This window comes from Etheostoma spectabile, unplaced genomic scaffold, assembly GCF_008692095.1.
Source record: "Etheostoma spectabile isolate EspeVRDwgs_2016 unplaced genomic scaffold, UIUC_Espe_1.0 scaffold352, whole genome shotgun sequence".
Taxonomy (NCBI): domain Eukaryota; kingdom Metazoa; phylum Chordata; class Actinopteri; order Perciformes; family Percidae; genus Etheostoma; species Etheostoma spectabile.
Window position 1 is genome coordinate 344611 of NW_022605591.1, and position 10410 is coordinate 355020.

At 39.8% G+C, this 10410-nt stretch overlaps 1 protein-coding gene across 2 annotated transcripts in view; it reads right to left on the bottom strand.

Annotated features, from left to right (window-relative positions):
- si:ch73-335l21.1 (insulin receptor substrate 1-B) overlaps positions 1–10410 on the bottom strand; it is a 60768-nt gene that overhangs the window by 5318 nt on the left and 45040 nt on the right. The window contains exon 5 of one of the 2 annotated variants that reach the window (XR_004331231.1): positions 1517–1518. The gene's annotated coding sequence lies outside the window, so the exon portion shown is untranslated. Of the gene's footprint in view, positions 1–1516; positions 1519–10151 lie in introns of those variants that run through there. The other variant, XM_032511362.1, reaches the window with a different exon arrangement.

Here is a 10410-nt window from a genome sequence, read left to right on the forward strand (position 1 = left end):
GTTTTAGTAAGAGGCTTAATTGTGCCCAAGTGAACAGCATTGCAACCAATCAGACTCACAACCAGCAGTAGAGTGTCAATGCTCAATGAATCACCTGTTTTTAAGTAAGACACAAGGGTTGTCAACACTACTTTTTTAAAGGTATTTTTGACAATCATACAAACCCTGGGAGAAAGCTGTTCATCATGTCAGAAAATTCAGCTCTCTACTCAGGGTAAATATCAAGTTTACAGGCTTTTCACACATGTAATCATAACATTTGAAAAGAGTAGATCATTTTTGTTTGACAGCTTTAAGATTAAAATACAGTATATTACAAAAATACTCCTTAGTACGTGTTTTTTTCTTATCTTCTGCAGACCCTTGTTTGTCTATGTAGCTGTCATGTTGTTTATCATGTGCTCAGATGCGAGAGGTGAGTACAAACAGGCCACTATCTGCAAAGCCAATATTGTAGCATCTTGTAGCATCTTGTAGCATCAGCCATTTTGGTGAGCTAATGCTCATGTTAATGGCTCTCTGAAAAAAATGTCATCAGGCATTTGTTGGCTGATTGGATAAGGTGGAGCTAGGATTAAGCTTTCTCTTGGCAATTTGACAAACATGTAGAGAGATAAGGATTTTATTTGTATAGAGAGATTTATATGAATTTATGTAAACAAATTTATTCAAAGGTATTTGATCTTTGGGCATTGTGATTTGAGGTTATTTATTCATTTAACTAAAATGAGGATGTATACTGTATATAATGACCATACAATATTAAAATGTCACACATTTGTGCCTGTATAACAGCATTAGAAAGAATAAATTTTTTCCCTATGTCCGCATTTTTTTTCCACCTTCAGCCAGTCCCATAACAACCTAAGTGGACAATGGAGTGAAGCACATTGTCCTGAGACGACTGCATAATCCATACAGTCAACAGCCTTTGTTTACTAGTCTGCCATTAACCAAAACTGGACTCCAAACTGGGATGAATGTTGAAACTGATCCCAGAGGGAAGGATAGAGAAGCCTTGTCAATCATTGACCATCAAACAAACCCTCTACGGTTTACAGAAAGTAGCTTTAGTTACAATCAGTACAGCCCAAAAAAGTCCCAAGCAGAAACAACTAGGGCTTTAGTGCAGAGGCCAGCACGCAGCTCCCAACCTCTCTCTGGAAATTCTTATAATTCCTACCCAGTGATCATTAGGAAAGCATCTCACAAAGAAGCTGCCAGTCCCTTTCATCAGAGCTCCAGTCTTCGACAAGTTTTGGACCCTAAAGATGCTCAGAAATCTTACATCAAAGAAACGGTTCCCAGAAATGAATCTCCTTCTCTTTTATCACCTCAGACTGGTAGATATTGGAGTACTTCACTGCCAACTTCAAGAGGGCATTACAGCAGCTTTACAGTGACAAATAAGCTTGCTGGGGCGCACAGTACATCTACTGGGATTCAATCAAGCAAATTTCTTGGCTCCGAAAGCCAAACTGCTCCTCGTGCATCATCAATCAGCAACAGCTTAGACGCCTCTGCTATTAAAAGCATCAAATGGCCAGAAAAACGGACATCATCCATCACAGATTTTCCCCAGGGGTTTCACTTGGTGAGCAGCAGTGAGACACAAAAAGTCATATCTGCTAAAGGGCTCCCAGACAACTTTTGGTGGACATGAGACAGTTCCAGATCCAGTGCTTTTCCCACAACATCACATAAGCAAAGGGCCTCTGATTCACAAGTTTACAGCAGGGTTTCTCGGAAAGAAAAGACCCAACAAAGAAAGTACAGCATCTCTCTGACAATTCAAATCCCCTGATCAACTCTAAACAATACACCATTGACAAAAGAAAGGACTTTAAAAGCACAAATAGGCTTACATACCCCTCTTTATCACCAAAGTTTAGCTTTGGCCAGAGAGAAAAAAGTCCATCTACACCAGCAGGAATTAAGAGGACAACCACAAATAATTCCTCAGATATCATTCCAAGAAACACTTGGCCTTCTCCAAGGCCGTTCACATCAGGGTTTGAGGAAGCCCAGCCTCTGCTACCTGAAAGCGATGCCGGTAGGGACAGCAACCCAGATCACAGACAGTTCAAAATCTACAAAAGAATATATGGTCTCAAAGGATTTGGCACTCGACCACTCGAGGGAGCTAAAACTTCAGTTATTGAGCCAGACATGTCTGCCAGAGTCCAGCAGGGTTTTGAAGGTTTTAAACAAAGAAGCTCACAGACCCGGCAACTGATAAGCAGCCATTCCACAATGAGCAGAAATGAGCTAAGAAGTGAACACCTTAAACCACTTCTAACAACAACAGGAAGCACTGAATTGGTCACCAAATTTACACCTGAAAAGTACAGAAAAAGACGCAAAATCTATAACTTCCTAGGCTATGGCCCTGTTCAAAACAGCATCACTAAATACAATGCATACAAACAAAATCCAGCATCACCAAGTACCAGAATTTCCTCAGCTATTCTCAGATCAGCAGGGAAACCCAAAATTGAATCCAGCCCAAAATCGGAACCAAGAACACTCAACAAAACCAAATCTGTTGCAAAGGAAGCTAGGATGCTCAACAGTTCTATCAGCCGCAATGTGAGAGGCAAAAAACTGATATTCTTGGCAGTGCCTTGTTCAGTGGTGTCAAAGCTACAACCCAGAAACCAATCACACCAGCTGATAAGGACTACTTGACAGCTACAACCAAGCAAAAAGAAGGGGCGGGTCATTGGACCTTAATCTCTGAGGATGCTGTGCTTAGTAGCGGCAAAACCAGCAGAGTTCCTGCAGCACATGTTAAAGATGAGATAGATTTCAGTAATATTGAGGAAAACAAAAACATCAGCTTTTTTTCTGGATGAAGAAGGAAGTGGAAGTGGGGCTTTTAATATGTCTGATGTTTTGTCAACTGATACCAGTCAGGGGCGAGTATTCACTAGAACTAGATTATCTACAAATAATATCTTCTTCAAGTCAATGAGTCTGTCCCACACTAAGAAATGAGAGATACTTGTTGAATTGTCATGTGTTTGGAAAAATCCCAATAAAAGGTGGAAAAGTACTTTTGATTTTGTTCTTGTGCAAACAGTGGCTGTTAGAAATTATTTAGCAAAATGACTAAATTAATGGAGTTTTTTGTTTTTTAATCCTTGTCATTCTGTCAAAATTGAAAATTAACCCTTTTGTTGCTATTTTTTTCTTATGCTTTTTTTCTTTTTTTCAACACTTTTGAGGCTTTTTTTTCAGTATTTTGTCACTTTTAAAAAAAAAATGTTTTTAACACTAACTTATTAACTTTAGTTTTACAGTTATTTTTGGAATCTATGATCAAAAAAACCTCATAGGAAATTATACCTTACGTTTGAGTTAGAAAAGCATAAATTAGGAATTATTTCGATTAAAATTAAAATGCTGAAGGATAATCACAGACTGGAATATGTCTTTATAAAATAACTTTTCCTCAATACTATTTCAAAACCACTTTTCGTCAAATGCTATAGAAATGAATAAGATGCCCCAGAATTAATGAAAGTAGACATTTGTACTTGCCAAAGAGCGTTGTGTGGAATCAATCATGTTATTTTGGGTAATTACAATTGGGTAGTTAAAAAGAACATTGATATAGGAAAATGGGTCAATATGACCCGAGGACACTATAAGGGTTAATACGTTTCACCCATTTCTACTGTAAGAAAAATCTTAGTGTTTGGTAACACATTTGATAATTATCCAAATGTGTTCCAAAATCATAATATTAATAAATGATAGTGAATCTTGGGCGTAATTTGTTTACAGGAATAGTTAACAATAAATTGTTGTGAATGGTAACTTTCTGGAGTCTGTAGGGGTTATCTCGCAACAGGTCCAGGCCCACAGTTACATTATTAGTCGATTATTTGATGAAGAGACAATTAAATGGCAACTATGGAAACTGGTGCTTACTTCTTGAATGTGAAAAGGTTCTGCTTTTATTTATACTGTATAACAGTAAACTCTATCTTTGAGTTGTGGGCTGTTTGTTGTCCCAAGACCTCTCAAGAAATTGGCTTTTCAAATTCTTTTCAGATTGGTTTTCCCATTCCCAAATTCGTTGTGGTAAAAGCCACTCATCTGGCAAGACAAGCACATGCTTACAAGAAATGTTGGAAATTATTTAAAAATACCTTAAAGCATGACCTTTACAAGAACAACCTCCAGTCTTCTCTCAAAGAAACCTTATGATGAGTGGAAAAATCGATACACGTCAAACTTCTGAGGATAACTTTTGTCTCATTTGGCAAATCATTTGCATAATGTGTGAACAAGGAAAGCAGATGTCATTCTTGAGACTTTTTTTTACAAAATAATTGTATTTTATATTGTACTCCCATTCCTTGTGTCCTCATTCCCAGGCAGACAGTTGCTATTGAGTGTGCTGACACAGATTTTCCACCTCCTGTTTTGAGCTCACAAGGAAGTTTTCAGCATGCTGGTCTCTGGGTTTACACGCTATGAGATGGAAAAAAAAATCTTCGCCTTTGCTAGTAGGTCTTCCTGTGACTATGCCAAGCCAGTTATAAGTATACCAAGAGTAATTGAAGAAAACAAGCAATTGTGTGGTCTATTTGTATTGATTTGAGCCATGAAGGAAATGCTGTAATTGAATGTATTTGTATTGTATTTGTTTCAATCTCTTATCTAAATTGTTATTGGCAACTGAATTGGCTATGGATCATAGTTATCTGCATTAACAGCAAGATCAGATGGCAGATTTTCCACTAGGTGGCGGTACTCATCCACAATATGGATGAGTACCGCCATCTAGTGGAAAATCTACCATATTATCCCAAGTGCAACCTCAACTGTTGAATGTTGCTGTTCTCATGCTTTGGGCTCCTACATTACTTTGAAGTGCAAGGAGTTTAAATAGGATTAGATAAATTGCAGGATTATTGTCATGTATTTAGGTCTTTCAAAACTTAAAAAAGCTTACAATTAAGAGTAAAATTGATGTTTTTGCTTCCACCCTTATCAATCAGCCAACCAAGCGTTCAGTTTCAAGGGCATTGGGTCCACACTAAGCCCACATCATAGCTACAATCAGGTCCATTCACACCATCTGACCCCTTTTCCCAGGCAGCCAACACCACCTAAATACCAGTTCTACATTTGTCCTCAATCTACAAACTCAAAGGGGCCCCAAAAAGAAGAGAGGGTGGGAGGGTTTGAGGGATCTATCAGTCAAAGTTAAACACATTGTACATTGGATTAATGCCACTCTCCTAACACCAACACCATACCAATACCCGTGGAAAGTGGGACCATCCACTTTCCCATAGAGGGGAGAGGTATTAAGGTGACATAATGTTTTGAGATCTCTTCATGCAAGCATGTCAAGGCGTTGGCCTGCCGGCTTCTTCAAAGTTGATCTCTTTCTGTGTTGCCTTTTGTGTATCTGAGTGTTTGTGCGTCTGGTTCACACACTCCCTTCCTTTCCAAGTGTGTGGGCTCGCTTACAATATTTTGTGTGTGTGTGTTTATCACAGACGGTGTGGTGTTCTCTTGCAAAGCCCCCCCCCTTCCTACTGTGAGGGAAATTCTGGACCATGTGTCTGTGGTTTTCAGGGAGCTTTCAAGGAAAAAAAAAGCACAGAGGCCTCACAGTCCCCCCACTACCCCCTCCTCCTCCTCCGTCCTCCCTTTCTAGTTTTCCTCACTCACTCCATGTGGCATATTTTTCTCCGACCAGCCAGCAGCTACAGAGTGACAGAGCTAATTCCGCATGCAGCCTGTAATAGAGACAGATTCATAAGCAGGCAAACATTCTATTGAGAGAGAGAGAGAGAGAGAGAGAGACAGAGTCTGTGGTGGTGGGGAGAAAGAAAGGGGAGGGAGGGAAAGACAGAAAGGCTTTTTGTTTGGCTAAGTACACTATGTGAAAGAGTGGGCGGTGAGGAAAAGAAAGCTGGAAATACATTAAAGAATTGTAGCGTTGGCTGTTGTATTTCTGGTTTAGATTACCTCCCATGCCATGCAGTGGATGGACCCAACCATCACTTGGTTTGACCAAGACTGTGTGTGTGTAAACTAACTTTATTGAGTCATTGATTAACATTGCACTGAAACCTATATTTTAGTACTATGGAGGATTGGGATTGGGAGGATTAGCGGAAGCAGTTTGCAGTGTATTGACTATAATCCAGATCTTTATTGGCTCAGTCAACATACAGTAGGTTTATCTAAGCTAAAACACCTGTACTATTACTTATGTTGTTTATCATGGCAACGTGAAGAGGAAAATGGTGTGGGGGGGAGGAGTCCTGGCCCTTTGACATATCTCAATCACTGTAGATACACTTTCTGTATCCTAACTCACGCCCAACCTCTGGAATATACTTGAAAAACTGTGAATGATGGGAAGGAAGTAATTAAGGAGCATGGAATAGTGCCTAAATTAACATTCCCACATCTGCTATGAGAGCCAAAGCTATTTCCGTGTCCTATCCAGCACGTTTCCTGTGGTCTGCGCAGTGAAGGAAGTCATAAAGACAGGAAGACTTCCTGTATTGTTGCCAATTTGTAGCGGTACGGACTGTTCATGATTCGTAAGGCTGGGGACCAATGATGAAACCCCCATAAAAATAGCACCCTGTGCCCTTTCAAAGAGGCCAAGACATCCATGTGACCGCAGATTTATATCACTCCTTCATACTAGTTCTTTTCACAGGCTCAAGACATGTTCACTGGGCTGACCAGTCATTTAAAAAAAAAAAACACATTAAAAATACACCTCGACAAACACAAGTGTTATCAATGTAGTCTATATAATCTTAGTTTTTGCATTTTTTCACATCACTGCATTATGCAATGCAGTGTATGCTCAATAACTTAGGTTCACTAAATAACCCTGCTTTTCACAAAGTGGTAATGTTCAGCCTCCCCAATTATTTTTGTACAGTCACTTACATCTGTAAAAATTAATACACTGAAATAAAACAGTTAAGTAAAAAAGATTTAAAAAAAACAATTTCACAAAACAAATGCCATATATTTAATGAGTGTGACTATTACTAAGGTTGTTTTACAAACTATTTTCTCATGATGCATCAGGATCTGGGTGTATCCACCACCTCGGCTAAACAACATCCTGGAAGAAATGATTATGCCCTTACTAGTGGACATGAGTACTGAGCCGGTCACCATGGGATTTTTACTTCTCAGATTGCCTTTGAAGAGGTATGAGAGACAATTATTCCTGTCTACCCTGCAGTGTGAGGTTACGGAGTCCATTGCTGCTGCTGTGCCAATGGGTGCATGTTCTGTATGTGTTTACAAAGATATACACTCACAATGAGAAGATGATACACCCGCCCACTCAAGACACAGCAGGTCCACCTGTTGGCCTCCATCCAGCCCACCTCTCTGTGACTGAACTCTGTGTCCTCTTGCCTTGGGCCCCCATCCAGTATCCCTCCCTCCTCCGCCTCTTTCACTCTCTCTTCTTGACCGGAGATGTTGCCACCACAGCTGAGGAGGCAGGCATTGTTGCTGCATGTCACCACGACAACCAGATAGCAGCTGTGCCCATCCGCCTGCCTCTGCTCTTCCATTCTCTCCCTTTCCAGGAGCAGCATTGATTGTCTGTTTTTCTATATATCAACGGGGAGGAAAAATTGAGTTTATCTGACCTCTCCAGTCGGACAAAATTAAAGCTTGAACTGTAACTGGTGGATTTGGAGCTTTCCATTGCCTAAGGGTGCATCATAAGGAAAATAGTACTAATAACACTTTTTTCATCATCAATTTGCTCATTCAGAAAACCTTGACTTTCATGCTTAACATTCTTGCTAATTATGGTAAAAGTCAGCCATGGAATCAGGAGCACTGCTGCTTGGCCAAGTACATTATGAGAAAAGGGAAATGTTTCATGCTAAGTAGGGCTCAAAAACCCCTCGGGGTTCTCTTAGTTTGAGCATGTAAAGAGTGAAGGTTTAAGCAATCCGTCAGGTGTGGGTGTGGGATTCTTGTTGTCTCATACAGGTACTACCAAACTTTTTATTGTCCATACACTAAAGTTATTTTTACTCAATAAGGGTAGTGAAAGGATTGGCAGGTGCGGGCCTTGTCTCCCGTCTGTACGTGTGTGTGTGTGTGCGTGTGTTCTCATTTCTATTAATTCCTACGGTGCTGTGTCTGGGTTGAGTTACTTGGCCATCTGTGGACGAAGATGATACAAGACCCCATACATGTTAACAAGAAGAAAAAGAAGCACAGATCTCTCATGCCTAAAAAGCTCATTTAATTAAACTTTGTGCTGAGTGAGAGGGCCTATTGAATAAGACAGAGAGGGAGCTTCACCGGCAAACACCACGTTGTTCAAATTACCAGTAAGACGAGTTAACGAGACGGTTAACTCCAGTAGAAACCTGCCAACTTTGAGTGCAAATGATCTTATCAATGGGAGTGGTGAAGTAGTGTAAGAGGCTGCACGGATAACAATCATAGTTTTCTTTTCCACATTACAGTGTGACATCTGCTGTGGTCACAAGCCTCTACGAGTGTCTCTGTGTGTGTCAAAAAGGCGAGTGTGTGAGGGGCATGAGCCTGCCTGTGTCTGTGGCATTTCATTGCAGATGTTTGCATTTGCCTCAGCCCGTAAATTGCAGCGTCTTCTGCTCTTCTTGTCCTCTTTAAATCAGTAGCACTGTTGTTTTTCTGTCTTAAATCTGCCAAATCTTAACAATCATCCCCATTACATCACTCAAAGGGAAACTTAGCAGCTAGTCACCGAAACAAAAGACACCACAAGTCCTTTTGTTGTTTGACTTTTTTTTTTCCTTTTAGTCAGATTTTTGTTTTTTTCCTAAAGCAACAGAAGTAAAACATTCTACATCAATGGAAAATCTAAAAATATTCCCATTCAGTACCATCCCTTAAGGGAAAAGGAGGAAGAGATTTTTAGAATTTAGAACAGCAGCAGAACTTTTCTGCACATTTGATGAACACCTCGCAAACAACGCAGTGAATGAAATCACTTTAAACTTTTTAACCCTGTCCGTCTGAACTCTTTTAAAGGAACTTTAGTTTTGATATGTGGCTGTGACCATTGAGCACTCAAAGGAAGACAGTTCCCAACGGCAGGCAGTTTGACAAAGTAAAACATTTAAAACGTTCATGAGATGCTCAGAGCTCAAAGGGGGCTCTATATGACAGGATAATAATGTCAGCTTGTCAGTATTGAAAGCCTGTTTGTGCGCTCTCTTTCTAAACTACCGTTAATTAGCGCCTAAATTACTGCAGCAGCCTCTTTACTCGCCTGAACTAATGATCTATTGATCGACTCCAGACTGTACAGAATATTACTGCAAGGCTTTAAACTAGAACCAACAGATGAGACTACTTCTGTTTCAGCTTCTTTATACTGGGTCCCAGAATGTTTTAGAATAGATTTTACCAATAACTTTTAAGGCTCTTCATGGCCTCACTCCCCACTACAGTATTTCTCTGACCTCTTAGTACTGTATGCGCCGACACATACTCTGACATCCTCAGGCAGAGGTGTGTTGTCTGTTCCAGAGGCACCCTATTTTCTTATCCTATTCTTAGCTTTTCCTATACTGTATTGGTTTTTATACACCATTTTTTTCTTTTCTTTGAAAACCTGGTGATTTTACGACTTTGATATTTATTTTTGCAAAGCACTTTGTGGAATTTTAAAAGTGCTCTATAAATAAACGTAATTATTATTATTATTATTATTATTATTATTATTACCTTCAAGCATTTGGCTGAAAACTCCTGAATTCCAACACGATAACATCTCCAAAAGACATTAGAAACATTTCAACATCATGTGTTTGTCTGCAAGTCTGCATGAAAGTGCTGAATCTGGTATAAAGTCCACTTAGTTTTATCCCTCTTACGAATTAGTAACTCCTATTAGAGGCAATTCCAACCAAAGATCCCAATCTGCTCATAATAAAGCTGCATTGTTATGTTCTCGGCCCTGAAAGTCATCTGACCAGAGTGAGCATGTTCATGAACCTCCATAGACAGGCAGACAAACACAGGAGTACAATGTGGAGCTACATAGATGCACATGTATTCAGACTTTTAGTTTTTATCGTGGTGGCTTTTTCTTTCTCATCAAGCATTTCTTTTTAATCCTCTGGTCAAGGTTAAAGCAGACGCAAGTCCTTACAATTACCTTTATCTCCAAGAGTCACAAAAGCAGGCCAAATATGTCACAGTTCTCTCCCCTGTTGCAAAAGAAAACAACGGGGGACACAAAAGGTTACATTTTTAAAACAAAACAAAGCAATACATCCAGACATGAGAGCTGAAGGTTGCTTCTTGAGGTGCAGTTGGAGCTTAGTCTTTTTTTTGTTTGTTGGTGTTGTGTTTTGGCACTGACGGCCTTGTGACAATTAAGTCCTC